This window comes from Hylobates moloch, unplaced genomic scaffold (assembly GCF_009828535.3).
Source record: "Hylobates moloch isolate HMO894 unplaced genomic scaffold, HMol_V3 SCAFFOLD_2, whole genome shotgun sequence".
Lineage (NCBI taxonomy): Eukaryota > Metazoa > Chordata > Mammalia > Primates > Hylobatidae > Hylobates > Hylobates moloch.
Genome location: NW_026652277.1, coordinates 20,881,255 through 20,894,159, shown reverse-complemented (window position 1 = coordinate 20,894,159; position 12,905 = coordinate 20,881,255).

Genomic DNA, 12,905 nt, shown 5'->3' with positions numbered 1-12,905 from the left:
CTAAATATAAGGTGAAAATAAAAATCACCTTTGTTCTACTATCCAAATTTAGCTTTGATTAATAGGTTGGTGCCAAAGTAATTGTGTTTTATTCCATAATATATTGGTATATATTCTTTCAGAATTTTGTCCAAGACTTAATAAGTTTTATTCTTACAAAAATGGGATCTATACTGTTCTGTAATTTGTTTTTTTGCTTATATCATGAGTTTTTTTCACGTTAAAAAATATAGGTCTGCACTGTCGCTTTTAATAGCTGCAAAGTATTCCACTAAAGATACACTGTAATTTGTTTAAATACTCTCTTGATTTTGGATACTTGATTTCTTATTTTTGACATTATATACATTGCCCTAAATATCATTATGTGTTCATCACAATACGTATTCATTCAGCTCTTGTCCAATTATTTTAGGACAAATTAGCTAGAAATGGAACTGCTGGACTACACGGTAAACAAAATGTTAAGGCTTTTGCTACATATTTGGGGGCAGATACTGTAATCTCATTTTGTAAAAAGTATCCTGTCAGGGTCATGTACCAATTTGCCTTGTTTCAGTCATCAATCAGACACCTTTATTGTTGTAATATTGGATTGGAAGATGCAGATGACAATGATAAATTCTTGTTTTCATGCCTAGATTCAACTTGGAGTGCACAGTGAGCATTCTTAGTTGCAAACAACGGAAATGGACTCTGACTGATTGAAGCAGGAAAGTAGTTTATGAAATAGTAGCTCTTTGAATTCTTGGAGGGCAGGACCCTGGTGCAAGGCTAGGCAGCCAGAAAAAGGGATGAAAATGATGCAGCAGAAAAAAACCACTTCTGCTGCCACAGAATGCTAAATGCCATGGTTTCATGATGGAGACTGCAGCAGGCTCTGTCAGTGCCCCACCCGCAGTTGCTTGGCACCCACCACTCCTTCCTCAGTCACCTGTGATTCTGAAAGTACCTGTGATTCTCTCCTGAGGGCTGCCTCTGACAACGCCTTGCCCACCCCAGGTGGGGCAGGCTGGGTGTCATGGAGTGATGATGCCCTCAGGACAAAAGAGAATCAGAGGATGTATTCCTCTGCTAGGGCTGCCTTAACAGAATCCCACAGCCTGGAAGGCTTAAACAATAGAAATCTATTTTCTCACAGTTCTGGAGGCAGGAAGTCCAACATCAAAGTTCTGGCCCGTATAGTTTCTGGTGAGGGCTCTCTTCCAGGCTTGCAGACAGCTGCCTTCTTGCTGCCTCTTTATATGGTCTGTCATCATGTGTGCATGGAAAGAGAGAGAGAAAAAGAGAAACAAAGAGAGAGAGAAAGGTCTCTACTGTTTCTTCTTATATTGACATTAATCCTATCGGATCAGGGACTCACCCTGATGACCTCATTTAATTTTAATTTAACTACTTCCTTACTCCAAATACCGTCACACTGGGGTTAGAGCTCCAATGTATGAATTTTGAGGGGACAAATATGTTCAGTCCACAACAGAAGATAAGCAGTTTGCATTTCTCCCCCCACAGTGGGGGTAACTAATTCTGAGGCTTGTTCTAAGCCATCTCCCAGAGGACCCCAGTAGGACTGAAGCTCAGGTGCTCACAGGGGTAACCTGTTCATTGAAGTACCCTACTGACATTTTTCTGTTCCCTGACTTTTCAACCCATGTTTCCTGAGCTCACATCTCCGATAAACAGCTTGTCTTCAAAGCCCGATTTCAGGGTCTGCTTCTTGGGGAATCTGACTGGGTAGATAGGCTTATTCCAATGGACTTATTCCTGAAACAAAGCTGCTGTTGACGTCAGGGAAAGAGCACACTCCACTGACCCTGCTTCTTGTGCTCTGAGTCAGGTCTGGTAGGGGTGGGCAATATTACCTGCCTGCACATGGGCTGCAAGGGGGCCTGGAAAAGCAAGTCTCTGGCACAGTCATCCCGAGTTCAGACCAATCAGGTGGGAAGGTCATCAAATGCAGGAAGGAGCTTTCGATACCGTGCAGACCAAAAGAACAATAAGTGTCCTTTTCGAGGGGCCATCTGTGTATTTTTGTTGGGTTACTCCATTTCCCCATTACAGAAACAGGTTGCATTCAGACCTGTTGCAAAAGCCATTGTTAGCATACAAAATACTGCTGTTATTTTCTCCTTTTATTCTTCTTTATCACTCGGCCCCACTTGTCTATTCCAGTTACTGGGGGAGTAATAAAGCATTTGCTGCTGTTCCACCAAAATAGAAAATTATCTGCTGGCCACTCTTAGACTAAAACAGAAATGAAGTGAGAAATTCTACTGCCTGGGTAAACACCCACGGGATTTCAGTCCACAAGTTGGAGAAGTTTTTTATAAAAGCAATTTCTCAGTCTTTTTTACACTAACTTATAAAGATAATTGTGGATCCTCTAGGGAAAATACTTAGCTCAGGAGTTCTGAAATTCTGATGTGGGAGCTTGTGGCCATCTGGGCCTGGGAAATGACTGTACAGAGAACGTCTTGGGAGAGAGAGAGATGATTTGGTGGTAATGAGGGAACAGCTTAGTTGTGTTCTTCTATCTCATCAAGAATCCTGTTTGCGAGAGAACAAGCGGCATATTAATAAAGGCTGATTTTTAGAAAGTACCTATATAGTAATAAGTTGATTCAGGAATCTCCAAGAGAACAGAAACTTTATTTCCAAGGACTTTATTCCCCATCTTGCAGCATTAAGTTTCCTAAATGACTGTGCAAATATGCTTTAAATAAATGCATTGCCAAACTTGCTAACTGTACCATGCCGTTCCTAGTCTGTCAGGAATTTTCTGTGGTCTGAGCAGAAATTCTTAGGAAGCTGGATAAACCGCTCCAGGTGTACATTCGGATGCCACTATTACTTAGTATAGAAAATATTTTCAATCTTTTAATATGTATTTTACAAAGTTCAAAGTAAAATTAGTCTCCATTTTTGGGGCTGATAAGAAAATAAAGAATAAGAAAAATTAGAAGGTGGAAGGCCGGGCGTGATGGCTCATGCCTGTGATCCCAGCACTTTGGGAGGCCAAGACGGGCGGATCACAAGGTAAGGATATCGAGGCCATCCTGGCTAACACCGTGAAACCCCGTCTCTACTAAAAACACAAAAAATTAGCCGGGCATGGTGGCGGGTGCCTGTAGTCCCAGCTACTTGGGAGGCTGAGGCAGGAGAATGGTGTCAACTGGGAGGTGGGGCTTGCAGTGAGCCGAGATCCTGCCACTGCACTCCAGCCTGGGTGACAGAGCAAGATTCTGTCTCAAAAAGAAAAAAAAAAAGAAAAGAAAAATTAGAAGGTGAATCAACTCTATTCTGTCCAAGCTTCTATCAGTGGTTCTGTTATGTGTATTTCTAGAACGCAGGTGAGTCAAGAAGTGGGCACAGAGAATGTAACAGGAACTTTCAGGAGATCTTTTTTATCTCACAAAAGTAATAATCATGATAAAAGTAGCTTGCATATATAATACTTAAAAAACACAATGACTACTCATTTTTAAAATTACCTATCAGCTATAGAAAGTGCTGTTCACATCTATTCACATTTAATCTAGACATTAAAAAACCCCCCCTAACTTTGTGGGGTGCATAGGGCAGATCATATTCTCTCAATATGACCTGCATAGATTTTCTTTTACTGCCATCGTTGTGGATTACCTGGTGTCACATCATCAAGTTGCAGAGACAGATGTTGTATCACGATAGGAAATCAGACTACAGTGCAAAGTACCCAAAGGATGACAAAAGAGAAAGAAAAATGTTGAAATGCATGGAGCCACAAGCTACTCCATAGAATATTATTTCAAACCTAGGTGAAAAAAGAAATCCGATAGAGTTTATTTTCCCAAATTTGATTCCTAAAAATTTTGCATGACATTACGAATAGCGATTTGTGAAGCTGAAAGAAACTTTTCCAAACCATCCATAATAAAAAAATAAACAAACAAACAAAAAGATCAACCATGCTAGAGGAAAGATGGAATTACCATGCTAGAGGAAAGACTGAAATATTTGTAATATTTTCTATGAAAATATTACCAAAAATGATGCTATCAAAGAATATGCAGGCATATTGTATTATAGAGGTGTGTCAGTTAATTAATAGGAATACTATTTTAATTTCCAGATTTTGTGATGTTTGTAGTAATTGTCACTTTTTGAAATATATTGTAATTTTATCTTTTTAAAAAATAAATATTCAGGTTCATAGCTACTTTTGTATTTATAATTTTTGTATTCCTTTCCTTAAGGAAGTACTCCAAAATTGTATAAGCTTCAGGACCCATAAAACCTGGATCCATCCCTGCTTCCTACCTATGAATATAAATGTGCTAATCATGCTTCACAATAAATTCTGATGCACCTAGGAAAGATACTTTTTATGTTAGGTTTTTGGAATTCTGCCTCTGAAAGCAAAAAGATCACACTCTGTTGATCTGGCCAACATGTAAGAAACTACTTTCTATTCAGTACACACTTACTAGAGAAACCCCAACACAGGCAGGGAAATGAGACCCATTTTCATGAAGTGGAATTTGTATTCTTTTATCCTGAATTAGGCAGATAGTTGAAGTAATAACCATTTCTGTCTTAGCACCCCAGCTTTGGCATTGTTCTTATTGTTATGGCAAACAAAATTCTGCAGAAGGAGAGAATTGGACGGTTGCTGAAAAATCTACTTTTTTTTTTGGACAGAATCTTGCTCTGTCACTCAGGCTGAAGTGCAGTGGTGTGATCACAGGTCACTGCAGCCTCGATCTCCTGGGTTCAAGCAATCCTCCCTCCTGAGTAGCTGGAACTACAGTTTTGTGCCACCACATCCAGCTAGTTTTTTATTTTTTAGACAGGATCTCTCTATGTTGCCCAGGCTGCTCTCAAACTCCTGGGCTCGAGCAATCCTCTCAAAGTGCTGGAATTACAGGTGTGAGCCACTGTGCCTGGCCTCCACTTTTTAAATCATCTCCGTCACTGTAACCTTAGGTCACCAAATTCAAAATGATATTCAGCTGGCCTACAATGGTCCAGGTGTGCCAGCTAACCACAGCTGGCCTCTGCTCTGACTCCAGGGTGCTCATGTTCTAACAGGTGTTAAGTATTTTGAATACCACCTTGCAAACACCTCTGGAGGTGTGGCCATCTTGAAATTCCCTTGGGGTTGGGCGCGGTGGCTCACACCTATAATCCCAGCACTTTGGGAGGCCGAGGCAGGTGGATCATCTGAGGTCAGGAGTTTGAGACCAGCCTGACCAAAACGGTGAAACCCAATCTCTATTAAAAATACAAAAATGAGCTGGGCGTAGTGGTGTGCACCTGCAGTCCCAGCTACTCGGGAGGCTGAGACAGGAGAATCGCTTGAGCCCAGGAGGTGGAGATTGCAGTGAGCCGAGATCATGCCACTGCACTCCAGCCTGGGTGACAAAGAGAGACTCTATCTCGAAAAAAAAAAAAAATCCCTTGTATCTGTCACTTCACACAACCAATTTGGATGAAAACAGTCAATAGATGTAGCCAGGTCGTCTTAGGTCAGGCTTCCCCAGAAGCAGACTCTGAGACCCTGAGTCTGAATAGAGAGTGGGGGACGCATGCTCTTTGGTGCAGCACCTGTAGGGCAGTGAGGAATGCAGGGTTGGGCTGGGGCAGAAATGGAAACACCATTAAGTTGCAGCTGAGACCTCAGCTGATCCCACGGGGAGTTCTGGAGCTAGGATGGCCCATCCCAGAGTTGTTCGGACTGAGACAAGGAGATGATCTGTGTTGCCTGCTTTAACCAGCCATGAGATGAGGGCTATCTCAGTGCAGTGCAGAGCCAACAGTGTACAGTCTCTCCCCAGCTCCGTGTTCAATAATGCCACATTGCAGCTTGAAATTCACATTGACGGGAGCCTTGATACCTTGACAAGCTACAAATCAGGCTTTCTATAACCTCCAGCCAGTTGTCAAAAATTTCAAAAAATTCCTGGTATGCCCTGCGTGTGAGAGCATCATCTTGGGGAGGGCAGTTTTCTCTGGCCAAGAGTGACTTCTGGAGAGGGACTCACCAGTGAGCCTTAGCTGCCAGTGTCCCCAGTAGCTGGAGAGATGTGTGGCTCATCCTGAAAGATTATGTGGGTGGCCACCCATGCATTGCCTCCTGACAGCACAGTTCCTCCTCAGATCAGTCCAAGCAGTCATTTCTCTGAATCACCCTTAAGCTGTGTTCATGTGCCCAACTGTGACTGTGTACTATCTTGTTTTAGTCAGTTGCCTGATATATACATTTAAGGGGGCTTCCACTTGAATAGGAAGAATTCAGCTATGCCACATTCAAAGATCCTAATATGCAATTGATAAAGACTTTGGGATTTTTCAAGAGGTTTGTGATAGGATTTTTTGTTAAATCTTTCAAGAGTCCAAAGAAACATAATGATTTTTAAAAAATTAATTATTCCAATTCGGGTGCAGTGGCTCACGCTTGTAATCCCACCGCTTTGGCAGGCTGAGGTGGGAGGATGGCTTTAGTCCAGGAATTTGAGACCAGCCTTGGCAACATAGTGAGACGCCCCATCTCTAAAAACACAAAAAAATTAAAATTTGGCCAGATGTGGTGGCTCACACCCATAGTCTCAGCAACTCAGAAGGTTTGCTTGAGCCTAGGTGTTGGAGGCTGCAGTGAGCTGTGATTGCACCGTTGCACTCCAGCCTGCACAACAGAGCAGGACCCTGTTGTGCAGGCTAGAGTGCAGTAGTGCAAATAAATAAATAAAATAAAAATAAAAATAAATAAAAAGTAGAATAGAATAAAAAATCAAAAATTAATCACTCTTTTAGGCCCATCTCTGTAAGGTAATTGGGTACTAGTTTAATGGGCAGAAACAATTTAGCTTAAAAGCAGGTGGTAAAATTCCTGAGAGAGAGAAAGTGGTCACTCTCTGGATTATTCAATAATTAGACAGTTTTGGGCGAATAATAGGGGAAGGTCTGTCATAGGGCAGGCTCTGGGCAGAGGAAGAGCTAAGTTACTCTGCATGGGGAAAGTAGCTGGCAGTGGTAGCTGGTGCTGGCAGTGGGAGGGGAGTGTATGGAAGACTAGGCAAGTAACCTAGCAATGGGGAGGCTCTTTATGGAGGGACAGACACAGAGGGACTTCTGGAATAAGAATGGCCAAGGGATTTCTACAGCACAGATTCTTAATATTAAACTTGGAGTTTTTAGCTGTTCTATGCTCTGAGTAGCCCACCTCTATTGCCTAAACCTACATTCCACATTTGCTAGTATCCTCCTTTTTGTGATGGTGTTGCTTTGGGAAGGAGGATGTCAAAGCTTTATCCAGCAGGATGCTGTGTGCACAGAGGCAAAACCAGGAGGCACAGAGAGGGATTTTAGAGGAAGCAGCAGCCTGGAGACCAAAGAGCTCAGAAAAATGACTGTTCCACACTTCCTGTTCTTCCTCCCAATACATCCTAAAGATATAGAAAAGGTCTTTGAATTCTCCCTGGTTAATGAAATGGGGTTTACATCAGTTTTCTCATGAGCTAAGAGAACAAGGTGACCTAGCAGGTTGAAGGATTTAGGAATAGCCAGGCAGCAGGCAGCTGTGAAATACAGGGAAGAAACTGGTATTCAGATGAGGCTGGTGAAGGCTGTGATCACTGTAAGGTATGATGCTACAGACATTACATGACCAAAAGGTTTGTTTGCTTGCTATGCAGTAATTAACCAACACACTGAGACAGCAGGGTTTGCAGCAGAGAAAGAGTTTCATGATTGCAGGGTGGCTGAGGGAGGAGATAGCAAGAGACCCTCAAATCCGTCTCCTTGAGGAGTTGGGCTGGGGTTCTTAAGGGAATCATGGAGGGTGAGGGGCTGGAGGATTGGGATTATTGACTGGTCAGGATAAGGAAGATGAACCATCAGGACATGGAAACTGCATTTTTTGGTGAGTTAGCTTCTTATGGGGTCTTAAAGACCAGCTGACATCAGTAGTTTCACTGGTATGCAGGACCTGGAAGAATATCTCAAAGGGAAAACTTAACATTCTGTAATGTTCAAGTTGCTATCTATGGAGCAGTAAAGGGAAACCCTAATCTAGGGTCTATGTGATTCTAGGACAGTGGTCCCCAAAGGGCTACAAGGAAGCAGTTCAGAGAGAAGGCTGACCCTGTGATCAATGCTGAGTGTGCTGTAAGCCTGACTTATTTTCATTTTTGTTTCTCCCCTTCCCCACTTCTTCCCTGATTAAATTTTATACAGCTTCTAGGGATGGTTTCACAGGGGGACAAGGCTGTAATCCTTGTTCTCTTTATCTCACTCCAGGCCCCTTCTCCATTTGAGTCATGACATACAAACACGGGTCAATGTTTAATTGCTGCTTTCAAAATTTAGGAATTAATGCAACTTTATACTCCATTCTCTGAGAAGAAAAACTTCTAGACATATTGTGGAACAGCAGTTCTCAACCCTGGCTGCCCATCAAGATTACCTGTGGAGCTTTTAAATATACAAATGCCAGCTACAGCTTCAGAATTCCTGGCAGCAGGGCCCTGGGCATCTGTATGTTTAAACAACCTCACAGGGATTCTGATGCACAGCCAGGGCTGAGTGCCATGGCTAGAGAAAATCATTGGATAAAATTCACCAGAAGAGAAGTAACCATTTTTTTCACAAGTGGAAGAGCAAAATTAAATATGCCACGATTTGTCTGAGGAATCTTTGCCAATGTATCTTCATCATGCTTTTAGTTTGTAACTATGAGATCCATCACAACTGCTAACTGGGAATGTGAGAAAATGAAATAACATCCGAGAAAAAAAATTCGCACTTCATGGAAAATGCTGTAGTGCATTTCCTTCGCAGCAAAGCTTGGACATGTATTAGAGAAAAGATAGCATTATACAGGAAAAGTTTACAGCAAAATCTTGAGCTTTTAAAAGAATGCTTAATGATATTGACATAGACTGGGTCAAAGTGATACCAATGAGTGGTTAAAACTATTTTTTTTTTGTCAAATGAGTTGTTCAGAAGAGTTCTGGCACTGCATACAAGCTGAGTAGTGTCCTTGAAGCCAGTGAAGTGGAGAGATTCAGAAATAAAGAGCTGTCTCCAGTATCAATAGTGCCAAAATAAAGCCAGTGACAACTGAGTGTGGTGGCTCATGCCTGTAATCCCAGCACTTAGGGAGGCTGAGGCAGGCGGATCACCGGAGGTCAGGAGTTTGAGACCAGCCTGGCCAACATGGTGAAACCCCGTCCCTATTAAAAATACAAAAATTAGCTGGGTGTAGTGGCAGGCATCTGTAATGCCAGCTACTTGGGAGGCTGAGGCAGGAGAATCGCTCGAATCTGGAAGGCAGAAGTTGCAGTGATCCAAGATTGCACCGTTGTACTCCACCCTGGGCAACAAGAGCAAGACTCTGTCTCAAAATAAATAAATAAATAAATAAAGATTAAAAATAAAGGCCTGGCGTCATGGCTAACGCCTGTAATCCTAGGACTTTGGGAGGCTGCGGCAGGCAGATCATGGGGTCAGGAGTTTGAGACCAGCCTGACCAACATGGTGAAACCCTGTCTCTACTAAAAATACAAAAATTAGCCAGGCGTGGTGGTATGTGCCTGTAATCCCAGCTACTCAGGAGGCTGAGGCAGGAGAATCACTTGAATCCAGGAGTTGGAGGTTGCAATGAGCCGAGATTGTGCCACTGCACTCCAGCCTGGGCGACAGAGCGAGACTCCATCTGAAAAATAAATAAATAAACAAATGTACAAGTAAAATAAAATAAAATAAAGCCAGTGACACAAACAAAACTCTTTGGAGGGTTTTGTGTTGGTATAATCAATTGCTTTAATTTTGGTTGTGGGAATATACAGCCTTTATGAAATCAATAAAAAATATTTACAGAGTGCTTGTAATTAATATCAAATAGCACCAATATTTCTGTTGGATTATAGTATATTTTGGTAACTTTGAATTTACTGAGAGCTAATTTACTATCCCTAGAGTATAAAACATACATGTGATTATTTTATTTGTTTGTGTTTTTTTTGTTTTTTTTTTTTTTGAGACGGAGTCTCGCTCTATCGCCCAGGCTGGAGTGCAGTGGCGCAATCTCGGCTCACTGCAAGCTCCGCCTCCCGGGTTCATGCCATTCTCCTGCCTCAGCCTCTCCGAGTAGCTGGGACTACAGGCGCCCGCCACCACGCCCGGCTAATTTTTTGTATTTTTAGTAGAGACGGGGTTTCACCGTGGTCTCGATCTCCCGACCTCGTGATCCGCCTGCCTCGGCCTCCCAAAGTGCTGGGATTACAAGCGTGAGCCACCGCGCCCGGCCTCATGTGATTATTTTAAACTTGCCTAGTTTACATGTATATTTTAAACTACTTGCATGTATACTTTAAACTCTAAGGAGACAGAGAGGGAGGTATGTGGTTACATGGTATAAAAACAGTGAAGATGGGTTTGTTTTTCAACTCTTGGAATTACAGTTATGCAACTAAATGGCTGACATCCAGTATTTAGCCAGTCATTGAAAGCACCTGTCTCATGTTTTGAGCCGGTCTGGCAGGTTCATGGATGGAATATATTCAGTGGGAATAAAAGTCCTTCCTGGTGACAGATAGTCAATTTAATTACTAGAATATACTGTACATCTGGATATGTTGTGATTTTTAGGCTGAACATCACCCTGACAACTTGAAGATTTATGTTTTTAGAAAACCCCCTAAGTAGGGTTAATTTTATGGCTGTCACTCGAGTTGAGCTAGGTGTATTTCCTCCTTTATTATCATTTGCTATTTCTTCCTTGTGGTTTAGTCTTGTTGAGTGATGTCTCTCCAAAAATTTGAAGATCTTCCTTTCATAAGGATGACTGTATCTACTGATATTTCTAGGGTGACTGCTTGGATTGATTTGACAGTCATCTAGATAGGAGAAAGGAGGGTTGACAGGGCTAGGAAATTACCTAATTTTATTAGTTAAAAATTTGTGAAATTCTAAAACGTACTTAGAAGTGGGAATCAGTTTCAATGACTCCCATGCCCTTCTCTCCTGTGTCCCATTCGTGTTCAAGTTCTCTCTATCCAGTCTGGCTTTGATCACCTCTTGAATCCGTCTCCACTACAGGTGCCTTATACAAACAGTACCCATTTTTCCCTTGATCTACGTCATTAGCTTCCTTTCTGATTTCCCTGAAGTGAGTCATGTCAGATTACATCTGACTACATAGCTTGGTGTATTAGTATTTTTTTTGCAGTGGGGGGTGGGGGTCGGGGCGGGGGACTCGGGGTAGCAAATGATTGAAAACTTGAACCAAAGTAGCTTATGCAAAACTAAAAGGAATTTGTTGGCTGATATAATTGGATTGTGCAGGACAGATCTGGGGAGAGGCTGTGTGGCCTCAAAGGACGGGCATAGGACTTCCCTTTCTCTATTCTTGGCTCCACTCCCAGGGCAGCTGCTGGCCCATATAGTGGCTTTGTGAGGCTTAGAAAAAGGTGCCCTTCCCTTAAGTAAACAAAGTTAAAATGAGTACACTGTATTTCTCATAATAACAATGATTACAAAATAATTCTTTAAAGGTGATCAGTTATTGAACATGAGGTCATAAAAATTAGTAATTAGTTCCAAATGAACAGTTAGATAATCAAAGTCTCATGATTTAATGATTTGTTGTTAAACAGTTACATGGCTTGCTTTTGGTATCAATGCTTACTTCAATAACTTGTTTTCTATTAAAAAAAGAGTTGCTAGACTTGACAGTATTTATTGTAACTTTGTAGAATCTAAATATTTTAAAATACACTTTAGGCTGGGGGCGGTGGCTCACACTTATAATCCCAGTACCTTGGGAAGCTGAGGGGGAAGTATCACTTGGGGCCAGAAGTTCGAGACCAGCCTTGGTAACATATTGAAATCCCATCTCTATTAAAAAAAAAAAAAATTAGCCAGGCATGGTGGTGCATGCCTGTAGTCTCAGCTACTCAGGAGTCTGAGGAGGGAGGATCGCTTGAGCCCAGGAGTTCGAGACTGCAGTAAGCTATGATCACGCCTTGTCTCAAAAAATAATAAATAAATTTAAAAAATATATTTTAGTTTTGAGAAGCTACATTCTTCAATGGGAGAAATATCATTATAGTATTTTATCTTTGAATTTGCAACATTTAAAAATAATACGCATGTAAAAAGATGCTGAATTTCAACAGCAGATAATTCTTGTGCTGAAGAAAGCTCCACAACAACAAATAAACATGGCTACACTGTAAGTGACAGTCCATTATGGGCTTCCTTACAGGACTGTATAAAGAATCAAGGGCACAATGTAAGGAAAATATATGGTACTGTGCTTGAGTAAGCCCTCAATCAATATCAGCTATAATTATTATCAATTATTACTCAAACTGAGGTTGTAGAATTCATATCTTTTTCTCCCTTTGTCCTTCTGTTGCTCAGTGGTTGCTCTAGAATTTCTATAGAGGAGGGCTTTGGACAAGCAATCTGGTTGGAAGGAACTCTGTAGGACTTGGCTTGAAATAGTGTTTGTACAGCTAGTGCAGCCCTTAAAACTTGGATTGTATCATCCAAGCATGCGTGATGAAGGGATAGATAATGGTGATTTCAGTGGGGATGGGTTTTGAAGCTTCCCCAACTCATCACTCCTGCACCCCTGCTGGTTTCTGACCATTTCAGGCTTTTGGCTCTGGTTCTCAAATTTCTTTGCAACCATCAATAATCAACTTTCCGTCCAGTTCCAGCTACTAGCTGTGTGAGCTCAGATCTCTGGCTTCCTTGAATCTCTTGGCTGATGTAGCTTCCAGGTCTCCAGGTGCTCACCCACTTCTTCCCCCATATTTCTACCTTCTCTCTCCCATTCTTCCTCCCTGTCAGCCTTCCATTCCACCCCATCCCTGTGACTGGGTTGCTACGTCCTGAGAGCATTGGGAGCTTGTTCA